The sequence below is a fragment of the Balaenoptera ricei genome, chromosome 13 (assembly GCF_028023285.1).
Source record: "Balaenoptera ricei isolate mBalRic1 chromosome 13, mBalRic1.hap2, whole genome shotgun sequence".
NCBI lineage: Eukaryota > Metazoa > Chordata > Mammalia > Artiodactyla > Balaenopteridae > Balaenoptera > Balaenoptera ricei.
Window position 1 is genome coordinate 69,504,769 of NC_082651.1, and position 20,770 is coordinate 69,525,538.

The window sequence follows — 20,770 nt, forward strand, 5'->3', positions numbered from 1 at the left end:
GCACATAAAGTGTCACCTCTTTTAATTGCATATAATCTCCTTTCTTTGCTGTGCATAAGGATAACATTCCACAAATGAAGCACCCAAAACAAGTTTGCCAGTCTTATTAACAAAGTGATATTCTTAGGTAGAATGAATTTTTCTCTAATAGAAAGAATAAAATGTCATTGATTACTTTTATTCACATATGTACCACACATACATCATAAATGGATTCAGGATTTGTATATCAGTGGTTTTATATATTTTTAAAAATATGCGCTGGTTTGCAAAACTTGCTCTTTCATACAGCATGCCATTGATCAAAAAAACTCATTTGATAAAGAAATAATTTGATACTCCTTTTCCTCTAAGCACAGTATCTGTCACTGTCTGCATCTAACTCCAAAGCTTCTTAACCATAGTATAGCTCCTTTTTCTCCTTTTCCCCCCTGAGCAAATGTAAATTTGAATGCTCTCTCTGTGGTTTTAGTCTCTTCCTTCTTATCTTAGCCTTTAGTAATTAAGCTCATCAATTTTGTACTGTAAAGCATTATTTTGTGCTTTTAAAATAAAAACTCAATTGATTTACCAGAGAGGTCACCACGTTTTTTTCAAATATGATGTCAATACGTCATTGGTTTCATGTCATCTTTGATAATGTTTCATAAGAGGACCTTCTCTGGGGACAAAGTTTGAATGTAAAGCCAGTTCAAAACCAGCTCAGCTTCCACTTTTTATCAGTGAACTTCTCATTTAACCTTTGTATTTTTCTGCTCTTTACCTTAAATCATCGCACCATCAGATTTGCTTGTTTCCCCAATACGGATATAAATTTTGTATTTGTACTAATGTTTCTGTTCACACTTTACACATGTCTCATTTCAAGGTAACATTCTAATTACAATTATCATCATTATTCTTATATATCAAAGAACCACTCTTAAGAGATTTCTCCAATTATGTGATTGAGGGATATTATAAAATACAGAAGTAACAATGAAAAATGTAAATTGAACCTATCTTAGTAAAAACATACAAATGAAATGAAAATATGTGCACCAAGATAATGTCCATCCTATAAATTAAATGTTAACCAGAAGATGAATTAGCTAATGAAGCTCCAGAAATTGATGAACAATTTTAAGAATGTAAAAGTTATTAAGACTATGCTAAAGATAATATTCATTTACATTTCAAATTTGAAAAATGTACACAAATATAACTCTTCTGTGAATCTGCACTTGCCAAGGACTACTTGATAAACTGCTGGAATCATCATAGTCCAATATCCTCTTTGAAACTGGCTGGTTGATTATGGAATTCCACTATCAACATTTTCAATTTCAATTTTCACAATAAATACAGCAGCCTATGAAATCCTGTAAATCTTTTTCAATATCTCACAATTTGAAACCCCTCAAGCACTCCCCTTGATGCTGGCCAATCTCAGTGTCCAACTTTTTAATCCAAGGATTTTAAAGATATCTCTATAAATATTTGCTAAAAATAAATTTGTATCAGTCAAAAATTCTTTATTCAAGGATTATTTTTAAAAATCCAGTAGGCTCCCATAAGCTATTTGCTATTGACTTCCAACTGATGACTAGAATATATAGCATTCTCCAAAATAGATGTACAAATTGTTTTCTCCATTTTATTAAATCAGAATGTAATCAGAATTATATACTGTTCCATCATGCTCTGCCACAGTAGAAACAAAGGTACTAACATCTGCATTAGGTAAAATCGCATAAATTAAGGTGGAGGAGGCAAGTACACTTCATTCATGTCCCTGAGGTTCTTGATTCAGTTACAGCTTTATAAGGCAATTAGGTCTTCATTACAATGATTCACCAAGTACTCCAGCATTTGAGGTTAGAAAGCACATCCAATGTCAGAAAAGCATTTCTTTACATTTGCCAGCTTCCCCACTGAGATTTTTAATACTCAGGGAACCCCTTCCCATTAAAAGCTCTTTCGTGATTCCACTTTGAACCCTTGCCTCTGGGTTTTCTCTTGATGCACATTCTCTCCAAGAGATGCTTTAAAAATCTTTTGTTGGTGCCTTGGGAACCGCCTCTCAATAAAAAGTGGTTTTGAGAAGAGGTCCTGTGGCCTGTGGAGAGACAGGCCACTGTAGCTGCACAGCATTTCAGCCATAAGTTTGCTGCAAACTGGCTGTGATATATCAAACCTGCCCATGGGCAGTTTTATGTAATGCATTATTAAAAAGAAACTTACCTGTTTAGAGTGCTAAACTCATACTAAGTATTAGCATTCTCTAAAATTATCAGGTTGGGAATAGCTAGGCTATTTTGAAGATAAACTTTCTTAAAAATACAATGCAAAGGGTTATGTAAAGATTAGCACTTGCTTTCTAAATATATATTTTTAAAATATATTGTAAATATATATTTTATGTCTCTTTATATAGACATAGACATACATACATACATATATATATATAGAGAGAGAGAGAGAGAGAGAGAGAAAGAGAGAGGAGACAGGGAAAGAGAAAGATCTTTAAGACAAAAAGCAAAGTAAAAACATGATTCTGTGGAAAATTCTGCCTCTGACATGCTAGGTTCTGAGGAATTACATAAAATTTTTGAAAATGAATGGCTGGGAGTCCAAACACGTCTAACACTTCTTAATGGTAAAGTACAAAACACTTTATTTTTCCTTGGGAATATGATTGAGGGGGCTCAAGAAAGCACACAAGACTTGTGGATTTGGAATTGGACTTCTGCCAACCAGTGGTTGATGCCATATTACACTGTCAGTGCTTCTGAAACTAAATTTGCAACTGAATCTGATTTATTAAACTTAAAAAAAAACTTTTTATTTTGAAATATGTATAGATTCACAGAAATTTACAAAGAGGCTATGGATAGATCTCATGCCACTTTCACCCAGTTTCCCCCAGTTCTTATATCTTAGTTAATTAAATATAATACAATAACAAAAGCAGAAATTTGACATTGGTGGGATGTGTGTATTTCTGAATGATATAGAATTTTCCAATAATTTCCAATAATTCTAATACAGAATTCTAGGTTGGCAGATATTTTATTTTTTTCAGCAGAAAAATACTGCACCACTTCCTTCTGGTCACTATGGTTTCTTCTTTGAAATTGGCTGTTATTCCAATCGCTTTTCCCCTCCAGGAATGGGCCATTTCTCTCTAGCTTTTTCAAAACTTTCTTTGTGTTTAGTCTTCAAAAGTTTGACTAGGACGTGTCTTAGTATGGATATCTTTGAGTTTACTTTGTTTGGGGTTTACTCAGCTTTGTTAATCCATAGGTTTCAGGGTTTTGCCATAGTTATGAAATTTTCAGCCATTACTTCTTCCAATACTTTGTGAATCCCATCCTTCGACTCCTCTCCTTCTAGGATTTTGCTGACTCAAAAGCAGTATTTTTGTTGTAATCCTACATGTCGCTGAAATTGTTTAATTTCTTCAATCTATATCTCTCTTGTTCAGATTGAGTGATTTCTATAGTTTTATCTTTAAGTTTTATTTCTATTGTTTTATATTTATTGACTCTTCTGTCTTTTCCACCGTGCTGTTGAGTGCCTCCCTTGAGTTTTTCTTTCTATCCTTGTATTTTTTACTTCTAAATGTGCCATTGTGTTCTTCTTTATAACTTCTTTTCTGAGACTTTCTATTTCTCTGCTGAGGCTAATTTTTTAGACTTTTTAAAGACACTTTTTAGATCGGTTTTAGGCTCACAAAAATATTGAGGGGAAGGTAGAGATTTCCCTTATAACCCTTGCCCCTCTACATGCATAACCTCCCCAACTATCAACACCACTCATCAGAAGGATACATTTGGTACCAAGGATGAACCTACATTAAGTCATATTCACCCAGAGTTCACAGTACACCTTAGGGTTCACTCTTGGTATTGTACATTCTATGAGATTTGACAAATGTATAATGACATATAGCCATCATCATTAAATCATAGGGAGTATTTTCACTGCCCTAAAAGTCCTCTGTGCTCTGCCTATTCATCTCTCCCCCTCTCTCAACCTCTGGCAACCAGTGATCTTTTTTTTATTGTCTTCATAGTTTTGCCTTTTCCAGAATATCATAGAGTTGAAATAATAGATGTAGCCTTTTCAGCTTGGCCTTTTCACTTAATAATATGCATTTAAGCTTCCACCATGACTTTTCATGGCTTGAGAGCTCAATTACTTTTAGCTCTGAATAATATTACATTGTCTGGATGCGCCACAGTTTATTTATCCATTCACCGAAGGGTATCTTCAAACTACTGAAGAGTATCTTGGTTGCTCCCCAAGTTTCAACATTATTTATGTGCAAGTTTTAGTGTGAATATAAACAATTTCTTTGGGTAAATACCAAGGAACACCACTGATGGATCATATGGTAAGAATATGTTTAGTTTTGTAAGAAACCACTCACCAGTCTTCCAAAGTGGCTATACTATTTGCATAACCACCAGCAATGAACAAGTGTTCCTATTGCTCCACTTTCTCACCAGCTTTTGGTGTTGTCAGCGTTCCAGATTTTGCCATTTAACACATGTGTAATGGTAACTTCTTCTTGTTTTAATTTGCATTTCCATGATGACATATGATGTAAAACACTTGTATATCTTCTTTCATGAGGTGTCTGTTACAGTCTTTGACCCATTTTTAAATTGTGTAGTTTGCTTTCTTATTGTTGAGTTTTAAGAGTTCTTTGTATATTTTGGATAACAGTCCTTTATTAGTTGTGTCTTCTGCAAATATTTTCTCCCAGTCTGTGGCTTCTTATAATTCTCTTGACATTGTCCTTCACAGAGCAGATTTTTAAATTTTAGTGAAGTCCAGCTTATTAATTATTTCTTTCATGGATTGTGTATTTGGTATTGTATCCATGTAGTATAGATGAAGCATGCAAGATAAATATATCTATCACAAATCTGTATATGTTTAGATATTCAGTATATGTCAAAAATGTCCAAACTATGTTCAGTAGGTATTCAATAAAGCACTGACATTTCAGCAGTACTCAAGATCATGGCAGCTTAATGACTGAAGAGCCTCAGTTTCCAGTGCAGCACAATTTAAGGGGCAAAAAGCAGATAAACAGCAACATCCCTTAAAAGCAGCAATATAAGGTTAAAACAGAGATCAATGGATAGGAGAGGGAGGAGACTAGGACACTGGGGTAGGGGAAGAGTAGGAGAGGCACAATTCAAAAGTGTGGCACAAGGAGTCCGAACAGTTCTTATGAGAAAGAGCGGAACTTTTTCAGGCAACATTCAATTCAACTAGCTATTCTCTTTCCCCCAGAGCTACGGCTGGCTATAAAACCTTTTCCACCACAGCAAGGTTATTATGCAGTGGTAGCATCAGACATATTTGTGGACTACATGACCAGCATTTATTATCACTGGAAAAATCACTATGTCCTAATCCCCAGAGCGTGATTGATAATTCAGTAGAGAAATGGATATACAGCAGAGCAATAGAAACAAGGCAGGTGTATATCTTTAAGACTGTATTTTAAACAACTGAATAGTCTCTGTAATTAGCAATCAAAACCAATTCAAGAAAATGCCTAGACAAATGTCAAATAATATAATGAAAAAAAAAACAACACAAAAAACCCAGCAACAAAGAGAGACACTAGGCAGGGAGAAAATAGACACTGTCCTCTCCCTTCCTAAGTTTTCACAACTGAGTTTTGGAGGGTACAACCCATTTGTTCATCCCCTCTCCTGGCTTTTACCGACTGAAAACAGGTCTGTTAAAATAAGGTCTCATTCCCACTAGAGCGAAAGGGAGTGCTTCCCCTAGCCTTCCGTTCCCAAAGGACCTCAATTTGAGACTTCTCCAACACAGGTACAGAGATATGCTGACAAGATTGAAAGAAGGTAGATCCAACAATCTGAAAATTGTTTGCATTGCCAGTCTACACAACATTTGTGCGTCATGAGTTAATAACATTTTAGAATAAATCCTCTAGTTGTTTTGTAAAGAGCAAACTTATAGCACATCTGTATGTTTATAAGGAAAATCATTCTATGTAAATGCTTAGAAAGTGGTCTTCTTAACCTGCTCAGTGTTTGGTGGTGGAAAGCCCAAGTGCTTCTTGCTCTTCATATCTAGTCATACATCAGGAGTCCAACAAGATTACTGCCCACATTTCAATGCAGTATCCCCACCTCTGATTCATATAGTTCTATGGATGTCAGAGCTTCCTATTTTACTAATAACTGCTTAGGGGTGGGGGTGGTTACTGAAGTGGAGTGAGTCCCTTTCTGGGTAAGTGAAATGAAAGCCTCTTTTCTTCCATAGAAAAGATAAGGTGGGGGGCAATTATTTTACCACTCTAACATTTACCAAAAACCTTCAGAAAAATAATTTGTTATAATATTATATATGCATGTATGTATACACACACACACACACACACACACACACACACATATATGGCATTGGTAAATGTGACGATTTTGCAAGGAGAGTGCCTATCTCAGTATCTGGCCCACGAAGGTCCTTAATGAAAATTCCTTCCTCCCACATGGGTATTTGTGTTTACAAGTGTAGTTTCCTTACACCTTCAGCACATATACATTACTGTTTGGTTTCATGAACTTCATAAATGCCATAATGTGGGGTTTAATCCTCTCAGATAAAATCAGTTGTCACTATGAACTCTCAAGTTGTATTATATTAGTACAGTGAGCTTCCTGAATGAGGTAGCCTAATTCAACAATCAGAGTAAATATTTGTTGTGCCACTGCATTGGAACTGGTAATAACCAAGTTTCTAAAAATGGTGCCCAGGTAGAGTGCATCACTTAAACTAGAATGTCTTCAGGAATCAACCTGGCCTCAGGTATCTGTCACTTTTGTAAGATAAAAATTAGTAAGTTCTAACAGTGTAATTATATTTGGAATGGGGTAAATTGGTGGCAAATAAGCCCTCAATGTTTATTCAGAGATAAGACAGACAAATGGAAAGTCACCCAGCTGTGCAGAGACAGAAAACTATATCTTCTCCTTTCAAATCAAAGGCAAAATTTAAATTAAAAGAAGCAAACATATATTTTATTCTATTCAACCTTCCTGCAAAATATGAGTTGCCCCATGGTGATACTCTGAACTACCGTGTTTGTCAGTCTTGCCTTATATCATTAAATCTAGATTCTTGATGGTTAGGAAACTTAGGTTTGTTTTCTGAATGCCTCTGATTTTTAGGTTATCAGGGAGATTTTGGCAGTTGAATGTTGTATAAAATGTTGGCATTTTTAAAAATAGATCTTTATTGGAGTATAATTGCTTCACAATACTGTGTTAGTTTCTGTTGCACAACAAAGCGAATCAGCCATATGCATACATATGTCCCCATATCCCCTCCCTCTTGAGCCTCCCTCCCATCCTCCCTATCCCACCCCTCTAGGTCATCGCAAAGCACCAAGCTGATCTCCCTGTGCTATGCTGCTGCTTCCCACCAGCCAACTATTTTACATTCGGTAGTGTATATATGTCGATGTTGCTCTCACTTTCTTTACTCCTGCCCTGCAACTAGGTTCATCAGTACCTTTTTTTTTTTTTTTTTTTTTAGATTCCATATATATGCATTAGCATACGGTATTTGTTTTTCTCTTTCTGACTTACCTCATTTTGTATGACAGACTCTATGTCCATCCACCTCACTACAAATAACTCAGTTTCGTTTCTCTTTATGGCTGAGCAAAATTCCACTGTATATATGTGCCACATCTTCTTTATCCATTCACCTGTCTATGGACATTTAGGTTGCTACCATGCCCTGGCTATTGTAAATAGAGCTGCAGTGAACATTGTGGTGCATGACTCTTTTTGAATTATGGTTTTCTCAGGGTATATGCCCAGTAGTGGGATTGCTGGGTCATATGGTAGTTCTATTTTTAGTTTTTTAAGGAACCTCCATACTGTTTTCCATAGTGGCTGTATCAATTTACATTCCCAGCAAAAGGGCAGGAGGGTTCCCTTTTCACCACACCCTTTCCAGCATTTATTGTTTCTAGATTCTTTGATTATGGCCATTCTGACCAGCGTGAGGTGATACCTCATTGTAGTTTTGATTTGCATTTCTCTAATAATTAGTGTTGTTGAGCATCCTTTCATGTGCCTCTTCGCCATCTGTATGACTTCCTTGGTGAAATGTCTATTTAGGTCTTCCACCCATTTTTTACCTGATTGTTTGTTTTTTTGGTATTGAGCTGTTTGTATAATTTGAGCTGTTTGTATATTTTGAAGATTAATGTTTTGTCTGTTGTTTCATTTGCAAATATTTTCTCCCATTCTGAGGGTTGTCTTTTTGTCTTGTATATGGTTTCCTTTACTGTGCAAAAGCTTTTAAGTTTAATTAAGTCCCATTTATTTTTGTTTTTATTTCCGTTACTCTAGGAGGTGGGTCAAAAAAGATCTTGCTGTGGTTTATATCAAAGAGTGTTTTTCCTATGTTTTCCACTAAGAAAGCGTTTTATAGTATCTGGTCTTACATTTAAGTGTTTAATCCATTTTGAGTTTATTTTTGTGTATGGTGTTAGGTAGTGTTCTAATTTCATTCTTTTACATGTAGCTGCCCAGTTTTCCCAGCACCACTTATTGAAGAGGTTGTCTTTTCTCCATTATATGTTCTTGCCTCCTTAGTCATAAATTAGGTGCCCATATGTGCGTGGGTTTATCTCTGGGCATTCTATCCTGTACCATCGATAAATTGATAAACGTTTAGCCAGACTCATCAAGAAAAAAAGGGAGAAGATGCAAATCAATAAAATTAGAAATGAAAAAGGAGAAATCACAACTGACACCACAGAAATACAAAGGATTATAAGAGACTACTACAAACAACTATATGCCAATAAAATGGACAACCACGAAGAAATGGACGAATTCTGGGAAAGGTACAATTTTCCAAGACTGAACCAGGAAGAATTAGCGAATATAAACAAATCTATCACAAGTAATGAAATTGAGACTGTGATTAAAAATCTTCCAACAAATAAAAGTCCAGGACCAGATGGCCTCACAGGCGAATTCTATCAAACATTTAGAGAAGAGATAACACCGATCCTTCTCAAACTCTTCCAAAAAATTGCAGAGAGAGAAACACTCCCAAATTCATTCTATGAAGCCACCATCACCCTGATACCAAAACCAGAAAAAGATATCTCAAAAAAAGAAAATTATAGACCAATATTACTGATGAACATAGATGCAAAAATCCTGAACAAAATACTAGCAAACAGAATCCAACAGCACATTAAAAGGGTAATACACCATGATCAAGTGGGATTTATCCCAGGGATGCAAGGATTCTTCAATATACGCAAACCAATCAATGTGATACACCACATTAACAAATTAAGGAATAAAAACCATATGATCATCTCAATAGATGAAGAAAAAGCTTTTGACAAAATTCAACACCCATTTATGATAAAAACTCTCCAGAAAGTGGGCATAGAGGGAACCTACCTCAACATAATAAAGGCCATATACGACAAACCCACAGCAAGCATCATACTCAATGGTGAAAAACTGAAAGCATTTCCACTAAGATCAGGAACAAGACAAGGTTGCCCACTCTCAGCACTATTATTCAACATAGTTCTGGAAGTCCTAGCCACGGCAATCAGAGAAGAAAAAGAAATAAAAGGAATCCAAATTGGAAAAGAAGAAGTAAAACTGTCACTGTTTGCTGATGACATGATACTATACATAGAAAATCCTAAAGATGCCATCAGAAAACTACTAGAACTAATCAATGAATTTGGTAAGGTTGCAAGATACATAGTTAATACATAGATATTTCTGGCATTCCTATACACCAACAATGAAAAATCAGAAACAGAAATTAAGGAAACACCCCCATTTACTATTGCAACAAAAAGAATAAAATACTTAGGAATAAACCTGCCTAAGGAGGCAAAAGACTTGTACTAGAAAACTATAAAACACTGGTGAAACAAATCAGATGACATAAACAGATGGAGAAATACACCATGTTCTTGGGTTGGAAGAATCAATATTGCGAAAATGACTATACTACCCAAAGCAATCTACAGGTTCAGAGCAATCCCTATCAAACTACCAATGGCATTCTTCACAGAATTAGAACAAAAAATTGTACAATTCATTTGTAAACACAAAAGACCCCAAAGAGCCAAAGCAATCTTGAGAAAGAAAAACGGAGCTGGAGGAATCAGGCTCCTCGACTTCAAACTATACCACAAAGCTACAGTAATCAAGACACTATGGTACTGGCACAAAAACAGAAATGTTGGCATTTTTATATGAATTTGTTCCCACGGTCTAAGGGTGTGGATGCATTTATAATTTACAACAAGCATAAATATTAGCCAAACAATCATTTCAAGGAACAATAGTGCAGGCCAATTCACCTCCCAAAGGCCATTACTAGACCTAGAGAGTGGGGATGAAACTCCCCAGGATATTGAAAGAGGGAGTGAAGAGTGATATGGAGCCAGGTGTGTAACCACTAACCAAAAGTCAAAATAGCTGCTGGTGACTGACTAAGAGAAAACACTAATGGTTAAAAATTACTTTTATATGTTAAAAACAGAAAATAATGCAGTAGGTGCTTTATTGACTTGTAAGCAGGAATCTCTTTAAGCTATGTCATAATATAGAGTTTAAATGTGTGTGCAGTCAATGCTAGAACTATAACAAAGCCAGTCAATTTTCATGAATGTAGTCATTAATTAAAAGTGAAAGTAGGTGTACTGGCAACATAAATTCCATATAATCCACTTGTAGGGTAGGGGAGTGGTGTAGAAGAACTGACATTAAGATAAAGAGAGTAGCTCTGAGAACCTGGCTTAGGAGCGAAGAGATTTTCCAGAACAAAAATGTAGAAATGCTATTTCATTCAATGAAGCCAAAGATGGGAGAAGAAACCCAAACAGAATATTTAGTATTGTGTATATTTTTTACATGATGTTATTATGTTATTTCCATGTCTTATTGTGCCTTATACTTTTTCCTCCATTTTCCACTCAAAATCTAGCATAACATTATGCACAGTTTGACTGTCATTTACAGTAATATATTAAGAGCACTGGCTGGTGGGGCAAAGATTTGGATCTCAGCTCCCAACTTGTCACTGACTTGGTACCTGACCTTGACATGTTTATATATAACTGTGCCTCAATTTCAATCTCTTCATTTGCAAAAACAAAAAGACTAAGAACTAAAGGATTGGTTACTCTCAATGCTAATAATTATGAAACCAGACAACTCAGAGGACCCCATCAGACATCTTCCTTTCCTAATCAGAGGAGCCTGCGAGTTTCATAAAGAGAAGAAGGCATTACCCACTTATCTCGTTTACCTCTCTTCTTTAATATAGTTCTGCAATTAGATCCTATAAATCAACACTTCCAGGAGGAGAAAGTGATTATAGCCCATGTCCTTAAATATCTTTCTTAGGAGCTAAATGACAACATGAATTCAAGGAAACTGTATGTTTCCTTCCATACAACTGAGATTGGGATTATAAATGAAGTGAATTTTTTAAGTGAAGGGATTTTAAGGAAGTAAAGCTGAGTCACTGGCTTTATACTCTGCTCTTTGGTATATCTGTCCTTACATTGAAGATAAATAATGTTAAACACTCTGTTCTCTGGCTTTTTCAGGTGTAACTCTGCCTCCGTGCTTCTACTCCTGAGAGCTCCTTTACCATTCCTAGTCTTTTGCTTCTTGAATTTTCTTGATCGTTTAGGACTTACATCAAGCACCAAGTCCTCTTTTATCTCCCACAACATTTTGGCCTGTACTGGTCTCCATTTGTTGAACAGCCTTGAACACTTACATCTGTATCATTCTGTTGACTTGTATACCCTGGGGTCTCTGTTTGCAGCTAGGCAAAGTTATCTTCCAAATTATATAGGGGGTCCTTCACTGCAGAGGATATATGTTAGATATTTTGGTTATCTATTTGTTTGTTTAATTTCATAGTACTTAACTCAAAAATGGGGATATAGTATTCAAATACATAGATTCTTAACCTTTAGACCTAGAATTGGCTTAATATAGTTACATACCCCAATATATATATAAATTTGTTTATATGTTACATACCTGTACACTATACTTTTATGCGCACTATAAAACATGCAAAAATTGAAATCATATTAATGCTGTTCAATATAAATGGAAGTTCTAATATTTTGTTTCCAAACACTAATAAATCACCTCTAGCACTGGCTTTAGAGATCACTGATTTACAAGAGGTCTTTTCAAAATAGGTTCTTAGGAGCTTAGAGGTTTGTACAGAGATGCCTTAGAGACTGTTTCAGTGGTGAAAAAAGGCAGCTGCAGAGAGAGCTCTGATGTTTTCCACTTGCTACCCACCCACACTCATTTGCTCCAATTAGGTAACTTCGTTATTTACTTTTTTCATACTAGCGATTTATGAAATATTGTTTATGAACAAAGAGTTTTACTACAAATCATGTATTTTAAAATCATAATATGAATTATTATTTCATTTTAAAATATATACACACAGTGAATAATTTATCAAGGTCATGCCAATTAAAGGTTAATAACAAACTCTTAGTTGTTTGCAGTAAAGCCCATCACATTTCATTTGTTTAAGAAATATTTTCCAAGACCTATTATGTATCAGTGCAGAGACTCCTAATCTGTTGCATTTTTTACTACATCACTCCTTCTCTAAACATAAGGAAAAATAGTAAAGGCTATGGAATTGTGTTTAGGACATCACTTTAAAGTTTCAAAGTGGGTTAATACTACTGTTCACTCAAATAGATACAAATTAAAATACTGATTATATTTACAATTCAAAAAAAGTAGGGGAACATTAGCACCTTCCTACACTAAAGCTAGAAGTACAATTTGAGAGAGTTTTAAAGAGAGAATTTAGAAGTGTCAATCAAAAATTAAAATATGCATATCCTTTTACCCAAGAATTCTACTTCTAGTAATGTACACCGCAGAAAACTACACATATGCACACACCACTCTTTATCAGTGAAAAACTGGAGAAATGTGCATATAGAGAAAAACTAACATATGCTTCAATTTTCTGGACTAATGTAACAATAAAAAATAACATTTCCTTAGGTTTTAGGAAATGAAAAAAATAATTAGCCAGTGAAAAAAGGAAGACATGGCAATCTATGTGGTAGGATCTCATTTGTGTACTCCTCCACACTGAAACAACACAAGAATATAGGGTTTATTTTTGTAAAAATGAGTGTGTCTGTGTTTGTGTGTACACATACACCAAAATTTAACAAGAGGGACCTACAGAGAGAAGAGTGGAATGATTTGGAGCAAAGAGAAGCTCTTGCTTTTCATTCTAATTTTTCTTTTTGTTTGAACTGTTACAAAAGGCTGCTTTCTTTTCGTAATTTAAACAGCTTATACACACACTGAAATATACACACTCATATTCTCTTTTTCTGTTGTGCACATACACACATGGACACACAAAGACATAATTTTAGACCTAAAGATTGAGTGTAAAAGTAATAAAATGATTGGTTTGGAGTAAAAACCAAGAATTAATAATAGTCATAATTGCAATGGTGGGGGAAAAAAAAGGTCTTTGAAACTTTCCTTTCCTTGACAAAATCTTCCTTGGCCCATCAATTGTTCATGGATATCAACCACTTAAATGGGTGGGAAAGAGAGGCAAGAAATGAAATGGAATGGTAAGTACGTAACTATGCATCAAGCAATATGGCTAACACTTTACCTATATAATCTCATTTAATTCTCATTCCTTCATAGTGAGGTAAGTTTTACTATTTTCCTTTATAGATGAGGTATTTGAGACTCAAAAAGTCTAAGTAACTTGCTCAAGGTTACCAACTAGAAAATCCTGAAGCCAGAATTTCAGGTGAGCCATATTCTAAAATCAGCCTTATTAGTCAAGTCTCAACAGGAATAATATACTTGAATTGTATAATTTGAAGAAGAGTTTAGAGAAGGGCCTATTTATTAAAATTTGGGCATGATGTAGGGAAGCCACAAAGGATAGTGCCTTTCCCAGGACTGGTAACCTCCGAAACTGAAAGGGCAGAGAGTAGGAGTGGTTATGGGAATCTGGAAGACCGTCTCTTTGGAGAAGCCATCTATGGGAGCTGTGACCTTCCCTTTAAGATACTGCCTCTCTCAGGAAGTTCTAATCACTTAGAGTAATATAATGTCAATGTGATAAGGGATTCCTCTTGTAATTAAGTCTAACTTGCCAGAGGCTTATTTTAGCACAGCCTAATGAATGAGGAATTAAAGGTCTCAGGTCACCAATCTAGGTTCTGTTGCTAATTTACAAGTATCACTCTCTGAAGATTTCATTCCCTTAGACAAGATATTGCAACCTTCTTTTAAAACCATTTCCTTTTACGAATCTCCATAGTGATATTGTGAATGCATTGGTATGGCCTGGTCTCTAGAACCCTCCAATAATTGGATAAGCTAAGAAATTTGTTCTGCCTCTTTCTTGTTTCTATTTCCTGATTGAGAACAGTCCACTGTTCATTAGGATCTCTTCAGGAGGGGAAGCCCAGAAGAAAAATCATCAGAAGATCACCCACTTATTTGACTCCTATTATGAACACAGGAACTTAAGAAAGGGACCTAAAATGGTAGAAAAATAAAAGTATTTAAATATGACCATGGCATCATATGAACAAAGGATAAATTGAGTATTGGCATACATAGAAGCTATTGTGAGGGGAAGAATCCTAGACCAGCAGACAGAATTTATGAGATTAAGAAAATGTTTTATTAAATGAGAGATTATGTGTTTGAAGTGAGGGCGATTTATACTAAAAACTTGTGTACATAATGGGAAAATGAAATGAATGAATTTGAGTTTCTACTTTAGTTAAATCAGAAAAAAGAGAAAAGCACAAAAGGCTAAAGTTGGTGAAAAACATAAGACAAAAAAGATTTTAAAAATAGGAAGCATTAAACCACTAGAGATTAGGAGAAGAAATTTCTCATTAGTATCCAATTCGAAGAATTCAGAAAAGGGATCATAACAATGTACTGAAAGGACAATGACATTTTAAAGAGTAGAGTTATTTAAACACAGGTGAGCTAACAAAAACTGTTAAGAAAATGTTCTCTCCTTTGAATTCTAAAACTATACCTGAATTGGTAAAACTTGCAAAATGGTTTTCAACCACGTATAAGTAGAATATAGAATATCCATTTATAGTATTGAATACTCCCCACAATGGTTTGCACTTTTTACAGTAAATATACCTGCAGTTGAGTATGTTTACATATGCTCTGAAAATTGTCCTCAGTTCTCAGTATGCTCTGCGTGAGTGGCAAAGTAAACAATCCTACCCTTTCTTTGAGGAAGGCGCAGGCAGACATTTAACATGAGTCTGGTCATCAGAATTTCCTTTAATGCCAACAGATAAAAGGTAGCAAGTGCAATATTGTGATGACCTTGGTATCTCCATGGCACCACCATCCCCAAAGGCAGATAAGAGAGCATTAGGCTTATAAGTCAGAACAGAATCTCCCATTTACTGACTATGTGACTGTGAGCAAGTTACTTAAACTCTTTCATTCTAGTTTCTGCATTGATAAAAATTGGAATAATAGCACTTTCCAAGGCTGTTGCAGACAGCTACACAGGCTGTGCACTGCACAAAGCCAAAGGATGCCACCAGGCAGCCCTGGCACTCATTACACGTCAGGCATTGCTCTAGGCATTTTATATATTAATTCATTTGCAACCCTCCTAGCAACCTATGAAGTAAGGATTAGTATTAATTCCAGTTCACAGGTGAGGAAGCTGAGGTATGGAGAGGTTAATGTTAAATAATTTCTTATATTTTGTCTGAAGAATCACCAGTCAATGACAGAAGATAGTTTGTCCAATTTATTGTAAATAATCTTCAACAGCTGGAGAAAATGAAAGCTCAAATTTAGTGTCTTAATAGTATAGGGGCTACTCAAAACAGAAGTTGTCCCATCTGTTGATATGGCATTATTCTAATTAGCTACTTTGATGCAGGAGAAGCTCTATTAACTAAACTCCATTTTTCTCATTCAGTGGATTACCTATTTCATAAAGAATACTGGCAGCTATTCATAATATACCATATCCCTCATAGCTGCTAAGCTAAGGACACACTACTTTCCCATTCCCATCAGTTTAGCTGAATGCTTTATAATAGTTGTATTTATTCTTAAACCTATATATTCCATTTTATTTGGTCCCTTACTTATATCATTAAGCTAAGCATCATACAAACCAATGGAATTATCATTTCTATGTAAACAAGTTATATGTTTTGCTAACACTTGTGATGGTTAATTTTATGTAACAACTTGACTAGGCTAGGGAATACCCAGATAGGTGGCAAAACATTATTTCTGGATGCACCTATGAAGGTGTCTCCAGAAAAGTTTAGTATTTGTATCGGTAGACCGAATAAAGAAGATTGTTCCCCCCAGTGTCGGTGGCCATCATCCAATCCCCTGAGGACTTGAATAGAACAGAAAGGCAGAGGAAGGATGAATTTGTTCTTATTGCTTGAGATGGGACATACATCTTCTCCAGTCCTCAGACATCAGTGCTCCTGGTTCTCTGGCCTTTGGACTCAGACTGAATTATAATAATAACTTCCCTGGTTCTCCAGCTTGCAGACAGCAGACTGTGAGACTTCTCAGCCTCCACAGTCATGTGAGCCAATTCCTATTATATATATATATGTGTTTGGGTGTATATATAGGTATACATATATACATGTGTATATTTTATATATATCTATGTCTATATCTATACCTATCTCCTATTGTTTCTTTCTCTGGAGAACTCTGACTAATACAACACTTGACAAGTTAAGTTGATTTTTAAAAATGATGTTGAATTTGAATGAGCAAAAATAGAAGTCTGGGGAAGGAGTCAATCACTATGTCTATACTACAAGAAAAAACAGTATATATTTAAATGTTTTATGTGCAAGCATAATGTTTAAGTGTTTATCATAAGTTCTGACTCTAATTGACTTGTTCAAATAACAAAAGAATTCAGGTCCAAATTTAATAAAAGAATGTAGGATTCTTCTGTATATACCTAGTTATCATGACCTGCCAACCTGAAGTTTATCGTAAAATAGTGACCCGGAGCTTGTTTTTCAAAACTTTCATAGCAGAATTCATGCATCCAATGCCCAAATGATTAGTGCATTTTGCACAAGGTATAAATCTATCTAACTTTCTATCTTCATGTATATAGCTATTACTATGAAAAGTTTTATGATGAATCTTTGAGATTTGCTTTGTGAATCACTTTGAAAGACACACAAAATTTTTATTATATTACGGGCATTCTATGTTTTGTATCTTAAAGACATGTACAAGCCTTGGAACTCCCCCTCCTCAGATTCTCCAAATCTGAATACAGATAATTAGAGCTGTTTAAAAAAAAAAAAAAAACCAGACCACCATTAAGTGATATTCTTGCACATGCTCTGGAGAAAATTCCAAAAGGAGTTTATTAAGATTATGTTTGCAAAGAAATTTGTGTTTTCCTCATGTAAAACCCGTCAAGGTAAGTATTTTGTAAGGGTAGCATTTATTAGCTCTATTTGCTTAGAATAAAGTCACATTCTCTTATATTCTTCCCAATTCAAGTATGAATTCAAACTATCTTCTACTTTTGAAAAATATATATTTCAAATGAGCATTGATCTTTTCGCTTAAAGATGGCTTCAGCATTGGGGGACATTAACTCCTCACCATAGCCAGCAGAGTCCTAGTCATATTTTGGGCTTTTGTTGATACATATGGAAGGAATTATCCTGTCTTCACAGCCTAGTCAATTCTAATTACCCGTAAAGTATCAGTTTAAGGTCACAATGCTCTCTCTGACCATTCTGCCCCATGGTTTCCATACTGACTACATAGAAGTCACGTGTCCTTAATTGTCTAAATAGTACTTATTTCACTCTTAACAAAATCAGCCAAATATATGATTAAATGTGATGAATATTTTTGTCTTTAGAAAGCTTTGCTACATAAATAAATTAAATTTAAGAAGAAGTTTCTTAGACTCCACAGTCTTATCTTTTTGTTTGCTTGTTTCAGGAAAATATTGTCACAAGATCCGTAGTGTGTATTCAAATCTAGCCTATTAGGAAAATAATCAGGTGATTCAAGATTGGTCTTGGTTGTAAGGAACAAAACGCAATTATGGCTTAAGTAGAACGATTATGTATTGGAAGAATATCAAGTAGCTCATAAAACTTATGTGCAGATTGGAGAATCAGGATCAGGAATAAAAAGGGAGGCTATGGTACAGTGTCCATGCTTGGGGTCAACACATCTGTTTAGTATTCCACATCTGAACACCCACTGCCATCCCTGGACTTTTAATTCCATCACTGTTGCTGGACTTAAAATGCCACCAACACTGCAATGAATAACTTTTTAATTCTTTAATTTTTGCATCACTCTTCTAGTTTCAGTAGTTTCACTTTTCTAGTTCCGGGCAGAGATTCGATTAGCAACGCCTAGGTAATTTACCTGTTTCCAATTATTTGGGGGGAGTGAATTGGGAATATGCAATCCCCTTGGATCCTGTATCCCACCAGAATTTATTCAATGGGAGATTCCTCCCAAATAGATTTCTATGCTTAAAATAATGAAAAATATCCAGTAGCAAGACCTCCTTTCTTGGAGATTTTGGCACAGTAGGTCTAGGATTGAAGACCCATCAGTATATCATGGAAACTATGAAATTAAATAGTCCTAGGCTCAAATCTGTCTCTTACAATTTATATGCTAAGTAAATAATATAATCTTCTCTGTATCAGAATTCTCCGTGGGAGTAAGTCTGTTATGAGTTCCAAGCATCCCTGTACATTCTTCTAAATGTACCAGATTGCAAGAAGTGACCATCCTTGACACTGAGCCGTTTCTCTTAGATGGGAATTAAGCAGCCTAAGGTGACCACTGCATAACTATCATGCAGTTGTTCATTCTCCATAAGAGAGGGTCTGACTTGTTTTCTGGTAGATAAAATGTAGCTGAGACCTTCATCCTGTTTTCCCTAGCTTTTTTAAAGGTCTAAGATTTGTGACTTAAAAAAAAAAGACGGTTTAAGAAATTATGGTCATGGTAATCACGACCATGCTGCAGAGTCAAGAAGTAATACAGAAACCTGTAATACTCTCAGTTTTGGCCTGAGAATGGAGGAACGATCTGAAAGCAGAAAATAACAAAATTGTCTGTTTATCTGACAATCAAGAAATGCCTTTGAGAGAACTTGTGAAAGGGGAAGAGAGAGTGTGATAGAAGAAGGAGGAGGAGTAAAAAGAGAAGGATGTATGAAAAAAGGAAGAAGAAAGAGGGGACAGAAAGAATAGAGGAGCTTATTTCCATCATATGTAATTTTATTTAAGTGCCTTAAAATAATAAATTATGCCAGATGAGTATGTGACAGAATGCATACAGTAATCAATTTATATATTAATAGATGAATCACAGGGTAGGTAAAATTAGAAATAAGATCTTATATTATTAATAAATAACTATATTTCATGAAAGAAAGTACTTTAAGGTAGGTATCGAGAGATAAATACTTTTGGGAGATTGACTCCAAGGAATAGGGCTTTCCAAACAGATTGAACAAGAAAAAAAGTGTTAGGAAATTAGTGCAGTGTTAGAGAAAACTTTGAGTGAGTTAAAGATAATATCCAAACACCCAGAGACTTTAGATACCAAGAAAAACTTCTGTTTTCTTTGGGAATACATTTTGGAGATACTCATAAATTCAGAAGTTCTAATGAGGCTATGAGGAGGTGAAGATGAATTCTCAAAGACTACACCAATTTAATAAGAAGAGATTAGCAAGTACTGTTTGATTAAGTCCTTGATCAAACCCATCAGAGACAAATCTTCAAGGTCTTAACAGAGAAAGATTACATTCATTGGGTTATGCATTGAATAGTTGGCAGTAGAATAGTGAGGATTTCCCACATGGACCTTTACAAAAGATAAACTTCTGAAGGAATAGTTCACTGAACATTATCTAATTAATCTGCACCATGCCCTGGGAAATTAAATTTAGATAAGATTCTCATTTTAGAGTGAGAGATTGAAGTACAAAAATAATTAATAGCCTTATGTCGTGGATTAGAGCTAAAAGAAAACACACATTTTCCCAGTATCTCCCCAGAGCTGGCCTCAATCAAAGCAAGATAAGCAACTGCCTATTCCTGAGATCTGAGGAGCACCGGAAAAGCCCTCAAATGTTTCCCTTCAAAAATGTCAACAATATCTGTAATGCATTCTTTTGGATCAACAAGATTTTGATGACCAAATGAATGTAATGTAAATATCCCTGAGAGGATTAATGCATTACTACTTTAAGGTTCATTAGTTACAGCAGATTTCTTTTTAACTACTTAATAAGGTCAAGGCACTGAAGAAATTGGGTTAAGAACATCTATTTTGACATATTAGAGAGGCAGGTGGTGAAGAGCTGCACAATGAGACATTAGAATGCCTAAAACCCTTATCATATTAAGGATTCAGTAAAAACGAATTAAGAGGTGGAAGTGGCATAGTTAAGTAAAAAAAAAAATGGTGGTTGAGGAAATTGTATCTACTGCTAAGACTTCCCAAGACCAATCCCTAATGAATACATAAGTTTCAATGGATAACACAATGTATGGATCCTTCTAGACTATGTGTGCCTTTCCCATTGCACATTATTATGGTTTAAATATGTGTCTTTTACACTGGACTGTAAC